The sequence below is a fragment of the Mytilus californianus genome, unplaced genomic scaffold (assembly GCF_021869535.1).
Source record: "Mytilus californianus isolate M0D057914Y unplaced genomic scaffold, xbMytCali1.0.p SCAF_8, whole genome shotgun sequence".
Lineage (NCBI taxonomy): Eukaryota > Metazoa > Mollusca > Bivalvia > Mytilida > Mytilidae > Mytilus > Mytilus californianus.
Window position 1 is genome coordinate 57,510,794 of NW_026262734.1, and position 21,799 is coordinate 57,532,592.

The following is a 21,799-nucleotide window of genomic DNA, read 5'->3' on the forward strand; positions in this document are numbered from 1 at the left end:
AACAGATAACTGTCATGTCAATAAAGTGATCATAGTCGTGGAACTTGAGAATCGGTTTTCATTTTTAGATTTACAACAGTAAACGCTTTAAAAATACCGGTTTGCCTTGCAAATTAACGCTTTTCTGTTTACCTTATCGGGAGAAAATATAGAGGTCAGTGGTAGGCTTTTAGTTTTAAAAAAATCGAAATCAGCGTTAAAACACAACTACTGAAGTAAAGGATTTTTTGGAAACACCCAGGTTCGTATGCTAGCATACAGACCTGCGAAATACAACATTTGATTCAATATTTGCCGTTCTGCATACACCAGGTTCGTATGCAGGCATACAGACCTGAGAAATACAATGTATACATAAATTAAATGTATACTTTAACATACACCAGGTTCGTATGCAGGCATACAGACCTGAGAAATACAATGTATAAATCAAATGTAGACTTTAGCATACACCAGGTTCGTATGCTGGCATACAGGCCTGAGAAATGCAAGTTAATTTATTACAATTCAGTTCAGCATACACCAGGTGTTCAATATGTCAGATTCACGATTTCCAAGTGCTTGATAAAAAGAAAAACGTGTTTTTCTTTTATTTTTCTCGTTTTTGCACAAGTTTGTCTTATGAGCGAAAAATCGACCTATTTGAGTACGAATTATGGCAAATGACCGTTAATGAGAATTTCTAATTTTAGATGAGAACGTGTTCATTTGAATAAATTCAATTTTGTAAGCACACATCTCTATGAATTAATTTCTTGTTTGACTTGAAAAGCTAGTGTTTGCTCTTATTAATGTAGCTTACTTAGTAAAGAGATAATTGATAAGCAAGGTTTTTAACTTATAAAATATAAATATAATTAACTGACCTTCATTTCCTTTTTTCATATGTTTTTTCCTCAAGAAATTTTCTTTGCAATGCATTTTCTATTGCTATTTTTGTGCTTTTGTTTATCCATAGGCCATCATTAATTTGTCATATTTGCTTCTAGTATAAATGAAATTTTCTTAGACCTATAGTTTCAAACGCCATAAAGAAGAACTTTGTTTGTTGTTTCACTTGTCCAATTTGTAAATTTTCAATATGCACATGACCCTGACACATATTTTGTAAACGTTATATATGACGTATGTTGAAAAAGAAAACAATGTCACCGTCAATTTGTGTAGGGGATCAAAAAGGGGTTTAATTGCTTTAAAATGGAGATATCGTATGGAATTGTGAAAAACAACAATTTTTAATCACGATTTCATTCATATCTATAATAAAATGAGTATTTTAGAGTACTTTGGAAACAGGTACAATGAAAAGAAGTTGAACTTTACTGTTTTGAAGTAGAAACGCAGCCAAAACCAGGTACAAATTGACATGACTGGTGGTCACCAAAATTGATGTATAATAGTAAAAAATTATGGCTTCATAATTGTGTAGAAATTTGAAATAGGTTACCCGGGTTCATTTAAGATTTTTAACGTTCTATTCCGTATTTGGATACGCAAACGTCAAGTTATATAAATTCGATGTTTTTGGCGAACAAAAAAGATGGCTGATCATTTTTAGAACGGACAGGGTAAAGTAACAGCAAATAAAAGTTATTTTCGACAATGTTTCAATGTCGTATTGAAACTGTATTGTTCACAAAATCTACAAACTTTAAAAATCAATTATAATAAAAGCATGACAAGTTGAAAAAAATAGTTTAAACGTCGATTTTTTAGCCGATTTATTTCGCGGACTTTTTGACGTCACCGACGACTGTAGCGCCACCTAATTAATTCCCCCTGCTATTGTTGCTGATAGAGCTTGACGACAACGGACGTTTCCAAGGACTTGCTTTCCAACTGTTAATTTAGCATTGGACATGTAAGCCGTAAATCAAATAAGTTCGATACACTCGGGTTTTTAAATTTTAAATTTATAGAGGGAGAAACCAAAGTGAATCAAACTTTTCACATGTCAACTTTGGCACTGTTAGTTTCGGATTAAAAAATTTTTTTTTGATCAGACCTAATAGATCGACATTGTTTACCTGACAATGGGTCTGACATGATAATTATGTCGGAAGGTCAGATGATTTTACAACAGCTTTTGTTTTGAATAAATTCCAGATGGATATTGATAGTTTAGGCAGATTTCGGCAATATTTAACGTACCAAATGTTCTGATGAGAAAGAGAAAAAATAATCGGATTAAACACGTTCTCATCTAAAATTAGAAATTCTCATTAACGGTCATTTGCCATAATTCGTACTCAAATAGGTCGATTTTTCGCTCATAAGACAAACTTGTGCAAAAACGAGAAAAATAAAAGAAAAACACGTTTTTCTTTTTATCAAGCACTTGGAAATCGTGAATCTGACATATTGAACACCTGGTGTATGCTGAACTGAATTGTAATAAATTAACTTGCATTTCTCAGGCCTGTATGCCAGCATACGAACCTGGTGTATGCTAAAGTCTACATTTGATTTATACATTGTATTTCTCAGGTCTGTATGCCTGCATACGAACCTGGTGTATGTTAAAGTATACATTTAATTTATGTATACATTGTATTTCTCAGGTCTGTATGCCTGCATACGAACCTGGTGTATGCAGAACGGCAAATATTGAATCAAATGTTGTATTTCGCAGGTCTGTATGCTAGCATACGAACCTGGGTGTTTCCAAAAAATCCTTTACTTCAGTAGTTGTGTTTTAACGCTGATTTCGATTTTTTTTAAAACTAAAAGCCTACCACTGACCTCTATATTTTCTCCCGATAGGTAAACAGAAAAGCGTTAATTTGCAAGGCAAACCGGTATTTTTAAAGCGTTTACTGTTGTAAATCTAAAAATGAAAACCGATTCTCAAGTTCCACGACTATGATCACTTTATTGACATGACAGTTATCTGTTTTTTGCAAATTAAAATTACGGAAAAATGAGGCGATCATAATTTGTACAAGGTTCCAAGTTGTTGACAAAATTTTAAATGACGTCAGGGACCTTCTGACGTAAGGCGGAGGGAATTATAGACGGATAGCACTTGACTTACGCGAGTTACTTTTTACCAGTACACTTAATTAAAATAATAGCAATTGATTACAAAACAAAATGTTTTTTTTATACTTTGTATTGGTAAATGATAAAAAGTCAAAGAACAAATGGACTATTTATCTGCGTTGAATTACCTAATAACACCTTATGTCACGCACTCCTATATGACGTCATTTACAAATGTAAACAATGTGAATGATCAATGAAGGAGTTCCCGTAACGGAGAAGAAAATGGACAATTCATTGAAAAATACGCTCTATTATCTAAATTTTAATATACCAGAAGCAAAACAGAATGTCAGATACATTTACGGTAAGTAAACCTAGCTGTTTTTGTACATTTTCCACGAATTTCATAGAACACCCTCTGTTTTTAGAAGTGACTGACTGATTTAATCCGGCTTGAAAACTATAATACAAGATTATTGATTACGCTAAGTTTGTTTTCTCAAGAGGTTTGTTCACTTCAATCAATTTCATGCTAGACATCATGTGGCGAAATTTACTGCTGTTTTACTATCAAGCTACCCCCCCCCCCCCCCCCCCCCAAAAAAAAAATAGCCTTGCAAGACGTCATAAGTATTTGGACTACCTATCCAGATTTTCAAAATGCATGGCCAATGCCCTTCAGTTAACCCATTCAGGTCTTATTCTAACAACTTTTAGGGAAACAAAAGTCCAAGGTAAAAAGGGGGGGGGGGTGAGCGCTCACATGTTAAAACCGGCCACACTAGTCTTTATGTGCCTGTCCCAAGTCAGGATCCTGTAGTTGAAGTTGTCATTGGTTCATGTATGTCGTATTTCTTTTTCGTAAATTATTTTGCTATAAATTATTGTTTCTTATTTTTCATGTTGGGTCCTTTTATCATCTGACTATACAGTATAGGTTTTTCTCATTGTTGAAGTCCGTACAGTTGCCTATACTTGCTTACATCCACTTCATTTGGACTTTGGTGGATAGTTGTCTCATTTGCAATCATCCCACATCTCCTTATTTTTACAAGGAGGTTGTATGATGTGTCCTTGTTTTGGAAAACTGCACAGTACATTTGTCACATGATCACTGCAGCATTCTGTGATGTGTGTATGTAAGAAGCTGTTACTGTAACAGGGTAATATGAAAAGCTATCAACAAAATCGAAAGACAGACAGAAAATTTTAAAATTTCGTGAGCAATAAAAAACAAAAAAAGAAGTAATTCAAACAAAGTAAACATACATTTATTGCGAAAGGATCAGAACAGCACATTTCAAGAGTGTTCAAATTAGAAAAATGAATGTTTATAAGGAAATGACATATTTCATTGATCTTCAATCAGATGCATGGCGACAAAAATACTTTCAAGGGAACGACAATTCAACCACTAAGAACCCTTAGTTCATATAAATTCTAAAATCAGTAATTGTGATAATGTTAAAGTTGTGAAGTGTATAATATTCACACATATATATAATATGTATATAATATGTAGTTTCCATTTCTCGTTTCAGCATTTTTCAAACAGTGGCTATACCTTTCATGTAACTATTTATGTGTTGCTTATGAATTGAATTGTAACACTTCTTAGTGACTGGATAGGTTAAACCAATGCCTTCCTAGAAAACTACGACATCAATGAACAACACCTGACATTTTGCTGTTCCTGCTAATAAAGTAAAAATGGCTTCACTAGAAAAGGACGACACCTAGAACATGTAGAAAAAGCATCAATTCTTTGGCTTTCCTGATTGAAGGATTTATTTTTACAACTCCAGTGTATAATATGCCATTATAAACAATTTTTACCATAGTATAATGCTATAAATTCACTAATTTTCATATCTATTAGCTAATCCAGTTAGATATCGACTTATGATATGCAGTGAAGACAGATCATTGCAAATTGTTTACATTACCGATAATTAAAATACATGTATGCATGTTTGGCATACATCTTTGTAAAGCAAATTGTATACAGACATCCCCCTAAAAGCATTAAAAAAAACCCAAGAACTTTGGCATACACCATGTTGACAGGCAGAGATGCAAACACAATGACTTAAACACTTTGCTGTATCACTGTCTATTTAGTATGCATATTGCCAACTATATCAGATTTTAAGACAGTTTCATTTTCTCTCCATCAATTTCTAACCAAGAGTTCCAAATGGTGAAGTTGAAATCATCCCTTCGAAAATTATACGGACGCCATCACGAGTTGGTTGACCGTTATGGAATAACCGTTTCACAGATGATATCGGATATGTTTCTTACGTCGTAACTACAATCCCCTTCCCTTTTCATGAATGTGACTTACCGAATAAGACTATTTACCGGGTTTGTAATAGCATGAGCAACACGACGGGTGCCACATGTGGAGCAGGATCTGCTTACCCTTCCGGAGCACCTGAGATCACCCCCAGTTTTTGGTGGGGTTCGTGTTGCTCAGACTTTAGTTTTCTATGTTGTTTCTTGTGTACTATTAATATTTGTCTGTTTGTCTTTTTCTTGCCATGGTGTTGTCAGTTTATTTTCGATTTATGAGTTTGACTGTTCCTCTGGTATCTTTCGCCCCTCTTGACACAATGCTTGAAGTTACTAACTTAGAGCATGATGAAAAATAATAGTTTTACAATTTAAAATATGAATACATGTACAACATACAGCTGGTTAGAATGCAAACCATTCAGCTTGCTAAATATCCATTAAGTGCCACAAAATATGCAGAAATTTTAGACTGGAGGCAAACCCTACACAAATACACTAGCTCAATGAACACCAGCTTGGTTTGACAATACTAAAATGTATGTAAAACTATAATTTAATAGAACATAGGTGGGTATACAGGCAATCAAATCTTGTATATATCCAAGTAAAAAAAAAATAAGTGTTCACCGTACACCAGTGTTGTATGCAAGAATACCGTGAACTGAAAATGTCAAACAAATATGCAAACTTTTATGTTCCAATGTGTATAGGACTATAGGTCGGTATGCCGACAATCAAACCTATGAATTCCATTTTTTTACAAGAGTTTATTGAAAAGCGGGTTGATATACAGGAATAAACCCCTGAGTGTTGCAGTTAAGAATTGAGAGCTTTCTTTCAAATTCAAACGAAGTTGAAGGCTATACATAAGTAATTCCTTACATCGATGTAATTCGGCCTTTGACATGTTTGATGGAGATACATTTGTATGTCTCTTTCAAAATCATACACATCTCCTTATTTTCTATGGGGGGTTGGTTATGCAAACATAAGTAAATAAGAAATGTTACTACACAGTAAATGCTTAGCATTCAGGCAGACAGACTTGCCAATACAAACATGAATCCAGAATAAAATTTAAGAATCCATGCAGGCATGCAAGTACCTGGCAGAAAAATGCCAAAATAAATAATAATTTGAGTCTATATGCAGGCATACAGACCTGACAAATACTAATATACGCAGAAAGTGAGAGTTTAGAATACGCCAGGTCGGTATGCAGGCATACAGACTTGACAAATACTAGTATACGCATACAGTGAGAGTTTAGCACACACCAAGTCAGTATGCTGGCATACAGACCTGACAAATTCTAGTATACATTTGTACACATAGAGTAAGAGTTAAGCATACACCAGGTCGGTATGCAGGCATACAGACCTGACAAATACTAGTATATGAATAGAGTGAGAGTTTAGCATACACCAGGTCGGTATGCTGGCATACTGACCTGACAAATTCTAGTATACACATAGAGTGAGCGTTTAGCATACACCAGGTCGGTATGCAGGCATACAGACCTGACAAATACTAGTATATGAATAGAGTGAGAGTTTAGCATACACCAGGTCGGTATGCTGGCATACCGACCTGACAAATTCTAGTATACACATAGAGTGAGGGTTTAGCATACACCAGGTCGGTATGCTGGCATACAGACCTGACAAATACAAGTAAGAGAAAAAAGACTGAATTTAGCATACTTTTCATTGAAACATCCGAAATAAAGATGGGCAAATGCTATGTTATGTATATATTTCAAAAATGGCATAAAAGTATAACAAAAATGCAGAATGAGTAATTTTTTAAGGTTTATTTGCTTCAACTATTTCCTGGGTGTTGAAATAGTTCATTCTAGCATCATATGAAAAAGGTTTATCATAAAATGATGAAGTTTTGGATTCGTATTTACAAAAAAAGACCACAAATCTTGCAAAAAAATGACAGACAAATATTAATAATGCTATACAGTGACTTTTTAACGCGAAATATATCAATCACCCCAAAAGATGTAGCTTTTTCACACAAAAATCAGTTAAGTGGCATATGAGAATTTCTAATTTTAGATGAGAACGTGTTATTCCCGAGAAAACTGAGTTATTATTGACATGTGGCAACTAAGCATAGATCAGTCGACTTTTCATTGTTATATCAACGACTGAAACGATGGTGTCGATCTTGAAAGTAACTAAAGATTAAAATACCACTCGAAATAAACCCGACCTCTTTCACATGAATTTTTAAGTGATATTAGTTTGTCAATCGGCTGACTGCTCATAATGCAAAATGCAACTCTATCTTAAATTTTGAAAACTAACAAAAAACACCGTTCGATACTTTACTTCACAATGTCAATGAATCACAATAAAAACAATATATCACAAATAGAAGGAGAAAGAATTCCACTTTTCGGGTTTCAATGGTGACATATTTACCCCCCGTAGAAACAAAATGTCTATTGCCTCATACCATGAAAGGCATTAAGGCACTGCCTTTAAAAACTAGTTTAATCCCGCCGCATGTTCAAATGTTTCACCAAACCCAGGAACCTCGCCAGGGGTTATTTTAAGTCAGATCTTAATGGTTTTGTAATTTGGAGAATTTTTTGTAGATGGCATATTGTAAATATACTTGCTTATAATTGCTGTAAATAGGTTGACCTGGACATTTCTTTTGATTGATTTTGTCGATGGAATACTGTCTCACTTAAGTAACCAACATTGCTTTAGACAAATACTTACACTTCAATCCTCAATGACGTGAACGAATTATCATTCTATGTTAAGGTTTCATACATTTTTTAATGCAGTTTATTTTGCTGTTAAATAACATAGCTTGATAATTATACAATTTTTATAAATCGATGACATGCCAAAAAAATAATGAAAAGTTGATATTTTATGAACATTATTATTTTTATTATTACCAATGTTTTAAGCAATCTAGGTTGAATCATTGTACGTAGAATTGTATGCAATAGTAAACAAATTAGTGGGAAAAATAGTAAAAATCATTGATTACAGAAAACAAATGGAGTGTATTGTAAAAATATAGCATGTATTGTAAACATATAGAATGTAAAAAAATATATAGAGTGTATGTTATAGATATTTCATATCTTTTGAATAGTTTTGTGGTGTTTCGTAAATTATACCATAGCTTTTGTTGAAACCCCCGGCAATAACCTCACGAGACGAAGTCGAGTGAGGTTGCCGAGGGGTTTCAACAAAAAACTATGGTATAATTTACGAAACACCACAAAACTAACCAAAATATATGAAATATCTGTTTTAACCTATTGCATATGTTGTTGTTTAAAAATGTATATTTCATATATTTTTGTTTATTAACTTCAAAAATAATTTTGATAAGAATCGGTCAAATTACCCTTTTAGGACCTTACACATTAAGCTCCGCCTACTTTATAAAATACGCACGGGCTTCTGAAACAGCGGGGAAATCAGTTGGACAAGATTTTTCGACAGCGATGGATGCACATCTACATTGGTGACGGGTAACGTTACAGACTAAAAACTGTTGAAGGAATTATATGTTCTGTATGTATATGGACGCAAGATATAGTTTGAAAGATTTCTGGAACCCAGATTTAAAGTTGAACTGCAAAGGGTTAGTTTTTTATTTTATTTTATCAAAATATTTGAAATGTTTTTAAGTTTTTGGTATTAATTTATAATTCTGTGGAAATTTAATTCACAAGAATCTTTCTGAGAGTTTGGATGAATCATTCCATGTTTTAATTTGTACCAGAAGCCCAAGTTGTTCATTTAATTTAATCTAATTAAAAAGGATTTCAAAATGATCACGATTAAAGATCATTAAAAATCACATGTAGACTATAGATAATTTAAACAAAAGTTCACCTTTATTTAGAGTAACCAGACGCTTTCTATTCTTAACGGCCCAACATTATAGTTATTACTTAAGCAAATCGTTAAATTAAGATGTATATAAAATCGGATACGGATCCAGGATTTTGAAAAGGAGGGGGGGGGGGGGGTCTAGCCATCCAATATTTGGAGTAATAAAACGAAATATCTATGCATTTACCATATATAAAGCTTCTTGAAAGGGGCATGCCTTCCCCCTTCCTCCCCCTTAAAAAGCCGCCACGGCAAATTTCAACCTTTACATGTAGCTATACAGTTGATCCTAAGGGACTACAATCCAAGTATACATCTCAATAACCGAAAATCGAATTATATTTTCAAGTATAATATAATAATATATTTATATATACTTTTTTTTTTAAACTTTGTTCTTGAATCGAATTTTCGTTCATTTAAAAATATAGGACAACGGAGTTGGTGTATGTGGGTTCGATTCCCACCCTAGGCATTCATTTATATCGGCTGATGCAAAGCGGGCGGTTTAGCTTAGTGGCCCCTACACTGACTCTGTTGTTCCTATTTAAAAAAATTCAGGCGGCCTCGAATAGGCCTTGCTATCTTCCTTTTTTTCTTTTCGAATACCAAATACAACAAAACCATGGTATAATTGTGAAAATTATACCATAGATAGCTATGGTATAATTTTCGGTTATTGAGATTTATACTCTTGTTGCATTCCCATAGGTTACATTGTACAGCTATAGGTTAATGTAAAAATATAGAATGTTTTGTAAAAATATAGAATGTCTTGTAAAAATATAGAATGTAAAAACAAATATAGAATGTATTATAAAAAGAAATTGTATATTATAGAACTATCTTTTTATCGATCACATTTCAAGTTTCCTTTTGTGCTTCAGACGAATTTTACACCTGTTGTTATGATGAACAAGAATCACAGTTAATGGTTTTGAAAGATAAGCAAGCCTTGTGTGAAGATTTAAAGTATATTCTGTCCGTGCCTGATTTATGCGACATGAAGTTCCTTGTTGGTCCGGAGCAATATCCAATTCACGGACTGAGAGCAATACTAGCATCTAGAAGCAGGTAATGTTTATCACAACTGATAATGCATCATAATACTTCAATATTTATATTTTCAATACATAAATGAATTTCAACCGTTAAATGTTCGGTTTGGGCATATTTTACAATAATTATGATATTAGAACCATTTGATTTTTTTTGTGGTTAATATACTCGACATGGGCAAACGTTACTGGCATAATAAAACCAACAAAACGCATCTTACTTTTCTATGAAAAATATTTCAGTTGAAATTAGATTTATTTGTCAATTGCAGACTGTTCTATTTGATGATTCTTGCCAAAAAAAGGAAATTAAAATACAAGCTTCACAGAAGAAAATAGGATTTAAAAAAAAAAAAAAAAAAAAACTGGAAAAAATTCGCAAACTGCTGACCTCTAAACCGTCATACCAAACTTCAGAATCATCCATTTAAAGAAAGTTGACTATTGTTCTAGAAGAATTTGAACCAAGTGTATTTGAGAGACTGGTACGTTATATTCACTGTGGCATGGTATCAGTCGACGTGTTCTCTGTAGTTGGTAAGTTTTCCTTTTTGAAGTTTCATATATTTGCATATTTCTATAATTTTTTCCAATAAATATCATACGGCTTTTGTACATTGAATCCATCGAAGGAGAAAGCGGCTTTCAAATTTTCAAATGAGAACTTTATATATATATTTAATATTTATTCAAAATTGACTCGAGCAATACAGACATAACTACAGATAGTAGAATTGTCTTCAAATGTATGATATATATAACATACAGACATAACTACGTATACAAATAGAAGAATGGCTCAAGTCAATTTAGAATAAATAATTTGGACATCTTTGAAAGAGAAAAAATCACAAAATTAACGTTTGATAATAGATTTATTTGGGGGAATCGAAAAAAGTGATTTAGATGTATTATTTTAATTTTACTACTATTTTGATAGGACTGCTGAATGCTGCCGAAAAGTTCGAGTTGGTATGCCTGAAGAATGCATGCTGGGAATTTGCTGTTAGTTGTATCCGTCCTGATCTTGTTCACGATCTAATTGCCTCAGCAAATGAATACTCCAATTGTAAATTAACACATGATCTATTCAAAGAGGTAAACTAGAAAAAGATGTTATATTACTTATTATATAAGTTAAGTCAGCCTTTATATACATGTAGTAACTGTTCTTCTCTCTTATATTTGTATTTGTACATGCCATTATTAGTTTAAATTTGAATACTAGTAATAAGTTACTGGCCACAATTCTGACAAAATTTTCTCTTTTCAAACTTTGATTATTTGTATTAAAATTTCCTAAGTGTTTTAATAAAAGACTACGCTTTTCCCCTAAAAAAAAGAAACAATCATACTATCTATATTTTATTTTATGGCTAAAGTTTACCAATATTTTTATTTTCAATTTTGTTTTATCTTTTTATTTCAGATTCAAGAAATATCATTGAACCAGCCAGAGCTGCTTTACTATACACCAAGATCACGACCAATGAACATCCGGGACCATAATGACTACAGACCGAAAAGTTTAACCGACAATGGCCTGTTAATGAGATCTGTGTTGTAAATCTAAGACAAAGTATTTTTGTTTTAATTGTACATAATTATATGATATTGTTATAATTATGATGATTCATATCTTTAAAAAATAAAAGATAAGTGCTAAATTAATAATAATAAACTTTTAAAACCTATTTATTTGTAGTTTCCTTATGAAGTTTCAAGTATACTATATGTATGCCTGTCCCAAGTCAGGAGCCTGTAGTTCAGTAGTTGTCTTTGGTTCATGTCTGTCATATTTGTTTTTCGTAAATTATTTTGTTACGAATTAGGCCGACCGTTTTCTCAATTGAATTGTTTCATATTTTTCATGTCGGGGGCCTTTTATAGCCGACTATACTGTTTGGGTTTTTCTCATTGTTGAAGGTCGTACGGTTGCCAAAAATTGCTTACATCCACTTCATTTTAACTTTGATGGATAGTTGTCTCATTGGAAATCATACCACATCTCCTCATTTTTATATTGGTTATTTTCTACATTTGATAATATTTAAGAATTGAATGCATCTTTTTATAATTTTAGTTGTGTGTAAAACTGTTGACGGAAGTACATTTTGTATGTCGTATTAAAAATCTGCGCAAACGATCAACGCTTTTACAACCCTATAAAATTATAAAAGAAGCATTCAATTCTTATAGTTACATTTTATACTACAACCATTAAATTGAGAGTTGTGTCGAGTATTCGACTGTTTTTTCAATGCATTATTTGAACGGATAGCACGTGCAGTCATAGCTGTTGTAACTTATACGGAAATAAAATATGATATTGGAGTGCCTCGTGATTGTTGTCAGCTAGTCAAAATGACGGATTCTAATGAAAGATACGTAGACAATAACTGTTTAGTGTCTTTATCCAGCAATTAATTTTGTACATTGTTTTTGCCTTAAAAGACAGAACAATTCACATTTATTCCATTTATTTTCGATTTAAAATGTATTAGGCTTTGTTTTTTTTTTTACCTTTGAGTAAATATCTAAAAAAAAAAATTACACAACCAGCTGATGACCAGTACGCCGATAAGAATCTCGCATGGTCAACAATAATACATCGCTCAAAGTTAATAATTATTTATAATAACATAACAACTAATTTCAACAGTAAAAAGAAATAGCAAAACATTGTCCGATTTAAGACAAAAAGTGTCCTACGCTTCAGAATTTCGAACTGTCCGTGCATTCACTGATTATCAGTGACATTGTTGCACGGTTGATTTTGTGTGTTACACATTTACACATTCAAGTTTTGAACTTGAAGATTGGCGCCGTAGAAAATGGTGTTAATCCTACTGTTCGTGATTGTCTATGAACAGAAAGTGAGTTGCGGATCGGAGCCTGGAACATTCACAGACGGAGCAATACGTCAATGAAATGTGATTGCAATACACATTCTGAGGTCACGAAAGTTCATACAACACTCGTCGACAGCAATACACCAAAATAGTCTGGCAGCGGGCGGAGCTTTAAAGCGATATTTGTATAATATACAAATACAGGCTAGCGATATCTGTTGAGCTGTTAATGTATGATAAGACACCCAATTGCAGGATAAATGTAATGTTATTATTTCAGTTTTAATTATGTACGCTTAAGACAAGCATGCAATCAAACACAATGTGCATTACGTGTCTATCCCATATCAAAAGCCTGTGGTTAAGTGGTTGTCGTTGGTCCATGTCTGTCATATTTGTTTTTCGTAAAATGTGTTGTTATATTCCCTTGTTTGAATCTTGTCGGGGCCTTCTATATCCTACTATTTGATATGTGTTTTCTAAATATTGAAGGCCGTACGATGGCCTATAATTAGTTATATCCATTTTATTTGAAATCTGGTGGATAGTTATCTCATTGGCAATCATACAACATCTCCTTATTTTGAAATCAAATAGTAAACACAACCAGGCAATGAATCATTAAACACAACCATGTACTTCAACATTAAACACAACTATGTACTTAAACATTAAACACAACCATATATTTAAACATCAAACACAACCATGTACTTAAACATTAAACACAACCATGTACTTAAACATTAAAAAAAAACCATGAAATTAAACAAACACAACCACGAAATTAAACAAAACCATGCAATTAGTACAAACGACCATGAATTTAACACAACCATGCAATTCACCACAGCATGCAATTAAACACAACCATGCAATTAAACACGACCATGAATTAAACACATCAATTAATACGTTTTTTATTCCATTTCGTTTATTCTACACTTAAATTAAAACACAGTTTTAAAGGCACTTTCAGCGTCTTGCTATTCATGGAATAATTATTTATTTAAATGAGCACTCATGTGGGTCTCTTGAAAAAAGTGTTTCGTTGTTTGAAAACCTCACTCTTCATGTATGAATGCAAGATTTGTAGGTGTCATTCTTACAACATATTCGATAGCATGATGGTAAATTATACCTCCATAAAATAAAGAAATTGCCATTATTATTTTTGATCAAAAAACAGCTGCATAAACCAGTAGGCAAGAATAACCAGTATACCATCCATTGGATGAACAATGTTACGAGTGTCACCATTTTCGCAATTCAATTCAATTCAATATTTTATTAAAGTCTCATCTCTCAGTAACATGTAATACAACATTATATTTGGTGTAAAAATATATCTATACTATTAAATTTGTAGACCAAATAGTTTTAGCCGATTTGTCTCTGAGCCGACGATCGTCTGAAGTATTATATAATAATAAATAGTTAGTTTATGTAATGTACTTTATAACTTCATATAGTAATTGCTACTAGCTCCCAACACCCATATAGTAAGCTCTGTCACTGTTGAAGTTTTAAGTACTTTCTTTCATTAAATAAACTGATTACTGGACAGTTATTTCTGATAATTAGTGTTGGACTTAATATATTTCCTTTTTCCCTGTCATTTTTCTTTCCTTTTTCCCCTGTCGTTTACTTTTTTTACTTATCTGCGTATTACTGGGTCAACTATAAAGGTGCGTCATACTTGTTGATATCAACTATTTATCGTTATCTACATGTATCTATTTTAAAAACAAAACTGTATGATCTGTACACACAAGCTTGTTTTAATCATGTGACTAAACAGTTAACTGGTGCGTTGTTTACCTCAATTTCAAACGGTATGTGGATGGTACAGCTTATACACATCGTAATTTATTTTAATTTTTGAGAAATTAAGACTTAAAAAATAGCATTCTGTTATAATGAAAAGTTAGCAAATCACCGTCTAAATGTATAATTTAACCCTTATTTTAGTTTCAAGTTTAATCAATATATTTCAGGTGTTTTCCCGTTTTTAAGAGTTTGTTTACTTACATTGAATCGTCATCGCAACCGACATACTGCATGTCGGCAATTCCACAAGGATATCACGGGAACGTAAGCCTGGCATTCGGTGCTCTTGATGTTGCAATGTTATATAGTACTTTGCTATAAATACTTTTTCAGGTGACTAAAGATTAGTAATTTAGCTCTATTTTTCTGATTTTTCATTCTCTTAAATGTCTGATACATTTGGATTTCCGAATATTTGTTTCTTGCACTACTGACTTTAAGTGTCAAATACCAATGTTTTTCAAGGTTGGAGTTAAAGGACCAGAGTTCAATCATGGTCCCACTTTAAATTTTGTAAAAAAATACAAAATATGTGTGTGCCATAGGGCACAGTAAGGCTTAAAAAGTAAGTACATTTTGTACGACATTTTGTAAATGTGCTAGGATAATTGCATTCACGGAACACACTAATAACCGTTTACATGACCGCTTTATTGTAGCGAGTTTATTGTTCATTGCGGCCATATATAACTAATTATAGATCAAACAAAATATGGTATGTTTAGAGATTATAGTCTAGTCATCATTGTTCCTGAAAGATTGCGTGCATTTCACATTTTCATTTGTAATAAAGTTTTACGGTTACAAAAAGAGAGGCGAAAGATATCAAAGGGATATTCAAACTCATAAGTCGATAACAGACTGACAATGCCATGGCAAAAAAAAATGATCAAAAAGACAAACAACATTACACAAACCACAACATAGAAAACTAACGAATGAAAAACACGAACCCCATCAAAAACCCGGGGTGATCTCTGCTGCTCCGAAAGGGTGGGCAGATCCTGCTCAACATGTTGCAATCGTCGTGTTGCTCACGTAATTACAAACCCAATGATAAGTCTAATTCGGAGGTCATATTTGAGGAACAAGGACGGGACTCTGGTTACGACAATTGGAACATATCATCTGTGAAACAGATATTACATAACGGTCAACCAACTCGTCCTTTAAACTTTCGAAAGGATGATTTCAACTTTACCACTAGGAACTCTCGGTTAAATAGCTTCTTTGTAAGCAGCAAACATCCATCAAAGAAATCATGATAGGAAATTCAAGTTCTGGAACATCGTATCTACCGGGAGATATAAACTCCATATCAGCTAATTTACATGACCAAGGGTTAATGAATTTCGTGATGTCTTCGGGTTACGTAAGAAACATTGACAGTTTCTCTATTATGTGATGTCTTATAACCATATAAGTTTCATCAACTACTTAAACAAGAGTAACTCGGGGGTCACTAGTGAGATAGGAATTGTTAACCCTTCCGGAGCGCATGTGTTCTCGACCAGTTTTTGATGCGGTTACTGTCGCTAATCTTAAGTTCTCTGTGAATTTTATTTATTGACATTGATTATTGCACCCTTGGTATAACCCTTTATATATTCTCCATCTTTTAAGCACAATTCATTTTAATATTTTCCTATTTTAGTTTTATTTTTTAATATCATTCACTTAATTAGCAATTTATTATTTAAAGGTTAGATATGTTCAAGAATTTCCTTCGTCAGTTCTTTCTACTGTCTGAAATTGCAGTGAATGTAGTAAGAACATTCTTGGAAAGTAAATATCAACCGGATGACTTTGAAACATTCATAGAAAATAATAAAGCCTTGCTCTACCACCTGCATGATATTCGTAGAAGTGGTTGTTGTACATGCGTCAACCTGCCTAGGCAACAAATCATTCGAAAAGCGCAGTTTGACAAGCTTTTTGTCGGAAATGGACAAATTTGTCAAAAACGTGCACAAAGATGTCATTGTAAATTTGTGGCAATTCCTAATACTAAACCGGCAGATATTGACCTGACATTGGGAATTACCCTATTAAACAACTGTTTTACGTTGACCCCACAAGAAGAACAATCTCTCACAGACATACGAACAATCAGAAACGAAATCTCTCATTTTTCACATGATAATGACATTGATGACAGAAGTTTTAATTTTATGTGGGGAAAGGTAACGAGTGCAACTATATATTTGGCTATGTGTATTAGCAAGGAGTATTCTCAAGAAGTACAGGAAAAAATAAGAATACTGAAGGAAAGAACATTATTACCAGTCGAGTACACCGACTCATTACTTGAAATTTGTCAATGGAAAATTAACCATGATGAGGTGAGTTTTTAAATATTGAACATAAGTAACTTGCACTTGCACTCTCAACAAACTCCAGACTTCATATAATTTTAGTTCGTGCTTTAGGTCTTAGATTTTTGCTTTTATGGACTAATTTGTTGTATATTGATCCGCACATGTACATTTTAATTCCGTTGGTAAGTGCTATAAAGTTATATTTATGGTGGTCTAGAAAGTGGAGAAATTTCATATCAAGAAAGAAAGAAAGGTTATTATTCCCATGACGATTTCCTCCAGTGAACATAATAAATGTGTTATATGAACGCCATGAGCTTTTATACATAACACTAAAAGAAGCTGATGTTTTTTTTCCGTTTTTTCCCTTTTTTGAGCGTACATGGCGTGGGCAAATTGAAATTGAAAATGACGTTTGATTTCAGCTCGGACCTCACACACTAAAGGTGTATTTCCTGAAAGTTTTCATGGTATTTGTTAATTCGCCGAATAGATTTTAAAATAAATATGCGTCTCATCGAAAAATTATCTATGTTATTGTAAAATCTTTTCAGAGTACATCAAAGATTCTTGACATTCTTCAAGCAATACAATTCCAAAATGCAATCCGTGATGAAAGAATAGAAAGTATGGAATCAAGAATTTTAGATGCTATAGGAAATCAACGGTCAACTGAAAATCATGGTACTGTCGAAAAATTATCTGTGGAAGAAACAGAATATAAAACAGGTATGAGATTTTTAAAAACCCAACATTTTACGTTGAATTGCAGTGAGACAACTTTTAAATTACAAAAATGTGAACAATTACAGTTCGCCACGTTGCCTTGTTACCATAAGTAAAACTACGGAAGGCGATAAGGGCCACTCTGAAAATTTTGATTATGTCGTAATAACGACATCATATTTGAGTTTTTGCCGTTAAAGTACTATTGATACGTGTTTTTGCACTTTTCACTTTCATCTTAAGAACTATAAAAAAGGAGAAAAACTCTAAACAACCAACAAATAGACATAAGCAATGAACCACACATCGTCCAGATAGAAAGTACATTGCTCGCAATATCATTTGGCTTGTTCATTGAACCATGTAATTGGGTAAAAACTGTATTTTGGCATATAATTTTAAAAAGGTCACATCATAATGCACATATGTAGAAAGTTTCGAGTTGATGTCACTTAAACTTCATCATATAATACACTAAATAAAAACCTTATCCTTATACAGTACGGACGAACAGACACATAGGCTAAAAAACATAAAACACCCGTCCTATCGTAGGCGGGTCAAAAAAATAAAAGGAAGACAAGTAATGCAAAAAGTCAAATTGATTCCTAATTTGATTTATTGTACGTGAATGACGTCAACGGTTTAAAAGTTGATCAAACCGGATCCTTTTCCTAAGAATTGTGTAAATATACTCATCATAGATACCAGGATTGAAATTTTGTATTTGCGCCAGACGCGCGTTTCGTCTACAAAAGACTCATCAGTGACGCTCGAATAAAAAAAAAAGTTAAAAAAGCCAAATAAATACAAAGTTGAAGAGCATTGAGGACCAAAAATTCCTACAAGCCAAATACAGCTAAGGTAATCTATTCCTGAGGTAGAAAAGCCATAGTATTTCAACAATTCAAAGTTTTGTAAACAGTTAATTTATAATTATGACCATATCAAAGATAATTCCTGTCAACACAGAAGTGCTGACTACTAGGCTGGTGATACCCTCGGGGAATAAAAACTCCACCAGTAGTGGCATCGACCAGTGGTTGTAAATAAACTCATCATAGATATCAGGATTGAAATTTTGTATTTGCCCCAGACATGCGTTTCGTCTACAAAAGACTCATAAAGATGACTGCCAGTATTGCCTTTACTTTTAGAGCTGCATCTCTTATAAAGGCCTTTTGTTTTGCACAAAATGAGGTAATTCAACTTTCATCTTTTGTATATAAAACTCTGTTTTTGGGGTTAAACCGTTCATTAATTCCACCTAAACTCTTACAAGTATTTACCTAGATACAGCCTTGTCATTATAACGACATACATAAGATGTCGTTACTACGACAAAGTTATGTTTCAATTACGACATATTTTTTATCCAAGTGGCCCTAACCGCCTTCCGTATATAACCCATACCTGATAGTAAGCTATTAAATATCCTAGTATGACAAAATATAAAACAATTCAAAACCAACGACCAGATTTATAATCCAACAAAGAACAAAATCTAAAATGACAGACAGCAACTATCGACAATCACTGGATAACAGGTTCCTTTCTTGGAACAGGCACAAAAAGAACCGTACGTGTTCGTTGGGAACTTCCTCTTTTAGCCTGTGAATGTGGTAATACAACACAAAATAAGAAAAATGGTAAAATTGTTTTGGAATGGTTGGACTTAAGAGTACGGATTTGGCACAACAAAAAGATAGAAGACACAAAGTATCGATTTAAGAGTACTTGAAGCTAGTGAAAGTTAGTTCAAAGCCTAGTTTTGACTAATAAATGCATCTTGTCTCCTCAGACTTTACTTCAATTATAACACCTCCAACGATTATTTAAGTTTGTATAATATGTATTGGTTCTACTTAAATTTGTTTTAATAATAGAATCATGTTTTTATAGTAATCTTTAAAAGGTCAGTTTTATTTTATAATCCAGACATTTTATACTAAGATAGACTATTCAGATGCGCATCAAACTTCCGGATATAATTATTTTTACGATTATTCTAGTTTTCCATCTGGCTTTTCATGTTTTTGAAATTTATCTAGGATCTACGACAAACGTGATGATTTGAACTTAAAGTTTCCAATTGGCAACTTCCCATTTCTCAGTAATAACATACCATGTACTCCATCTATGGCGCGTACATTTCTCCGTTAATACATTACGCTCGTGCATGTAGACTATACGGACTTCATTAACAGGTGTGTGCTCCTTACACTCAACTGCTCCAATAGAGTTATGAGGAGAACGACTGAAATACATACGTTTTTACGGTTACTATCACGAAATGGTTACCCATTACGGTCTGTCAACTCACTAGCGAAATGTTTTCGCAGCCTTAGATCTTCCTGTATAGTCGTATGATCTGTAATTTTACCGATTGTGTCCTGTCCACGATTGTTACATTCCAACCTGAGTGAAAATTCGCATGGCAATTGATGCATGCATGCATGCATATGCATAGCAGGAGACCCTAACCTTGTCGACGTACCTGGTCTCGCTCCTTTCGAAGTTCATGCGATTCCCTCAGTTTTCGTTTGTTACCTTGATTTGTCTCTATTTGATCGATCTACGAGATTTGAACATAGGTAATCTACTGTCGCCTTATGTCATACACATTTGTGCAGTGGACAATTGGTTTTGTCTCATACTCTTTATAGCGTAAACTGTTAAATATCTTTCAAAATTATAAGAACATTTTGTAATTATGATGATTAGACTTTTCCAGTGAACTAAAGATTTTTTTCGTAATGTACTCGCTAGCAAAACAATGGTGAATATATTGATAACCACTGAGATGCTCGGTGCTAAGCAATACTGTATAAACTATCTGCATATTGAACCTCATTGATATCTCCTAGTTGGTACAATGTTCTAAGTATTTCTTATCATGACTTGTCTACGTGTCTATCAAAATATGGTCGACTGTTTTGGAATATGTTCCAATTGTCATTGCCATAGACCCCTATCCTTCCCTTGATTGTGACATCAACAAATGCGAATCAACGGATTTTCACTTCTTATTAGCATATACATACAAAACTGACCTGGAGCACCTTGATTAATTACTGATTTTTTTTTGTAGGACTCGGTTATCTTTTCCTCGTTTTTCTAATGGTTATGGTGTTGTCTGATTTTCTTCGACTTTTTGTTTTTTTATTGCCCGCTTGATATCTTCTGTTTTGAAAAAAAATATTATCCATGGAAACATTACTTAATAACATTTTTTTGTTTAAAATTGTAGTTGATCAGTCAAAAAACGCTCTTCATGAAGATGATGCAAAGTATTTCAAATTGTTTGGTGAGATACAGCAACTGCGACAACATGGTAATGAAGATGTCAAAAGTGGTATGCTATACTCTGTCCTTGTATATATCGTATTACATGGATCTTCAACAGAAGAGGATATCAATTTGGAAATTTTAACTAGCATGTATAATAGCATATATAAAAATATTCTTCCTTCTGAAACTGTTTCCATGGAAACGTGTCTGAAGGAGTTGGTACCAAAGTATCTGGATCAGGTTGATGATAAGTTTACATCATGCAGCATTAATGTTGCAAAGGCAGTTATATACCTTTTCGGAGATGAAAGCTGTGAATGCTTTGTTCAGCATTGCAGTCTTGATATTTTGTTGGATTATGTGGTGCAGAGCGGCACTAATATCAAAGATTTCCATGTACCAGTTGAAGCATGCGCACTTGTACCAGCTCTTGTTAACAGAATGCAAAGCAGTTCTAATGCTAGGTCTGTCGGGAAATACATATGCAAGTCAGTTGTCGTTCATAGAAATGTTGAAACTGCAAGTTTGTTCATTGATACCGTGGAAAAAAGTAATGAACA

At 33.2% G+C, this 21,799-nt stretch overlaps 2 long non-coding RNA genes across 2 annotated transcripts; one reads left to right on the forward strand and one right to left on the reverse strand.

Annotated features, from left to right (window-relative positions):
* The first annotated feature begins 3,175 nt into the window (after positions 1–3,175).
* LOC127712509 (uncharacterized) lies at positions 3,176–4,983 on the forward strand. The gene is made up of 2 exons (XR_007987109.1): positions 3,176–3,349; positions 4,527–4,983. It is a non-coding gene; the product is annotated as an uncharacterized LOC127712509 (long non-coding RNA).
* Positions 4,984–5,888: 905 nt separating this feature from the next.
* LOC127712511 (uncharacterized) lies at positions 5,889–7,136 on the reverse strand. The gene is made up of 2 exons (XR_007987112.1): positions 6,944–7,136; positions 5,889–6,663 (listed from the first exon to the last, which is right to left on the reverse strand). It is a non-coding gene; the product is annotated as an uncharacterized LOC127712511 (long non-coding RNA).
* Between the last annotated feature and the right edge of the window lie 14,663 nt (positions 7,137–21,799).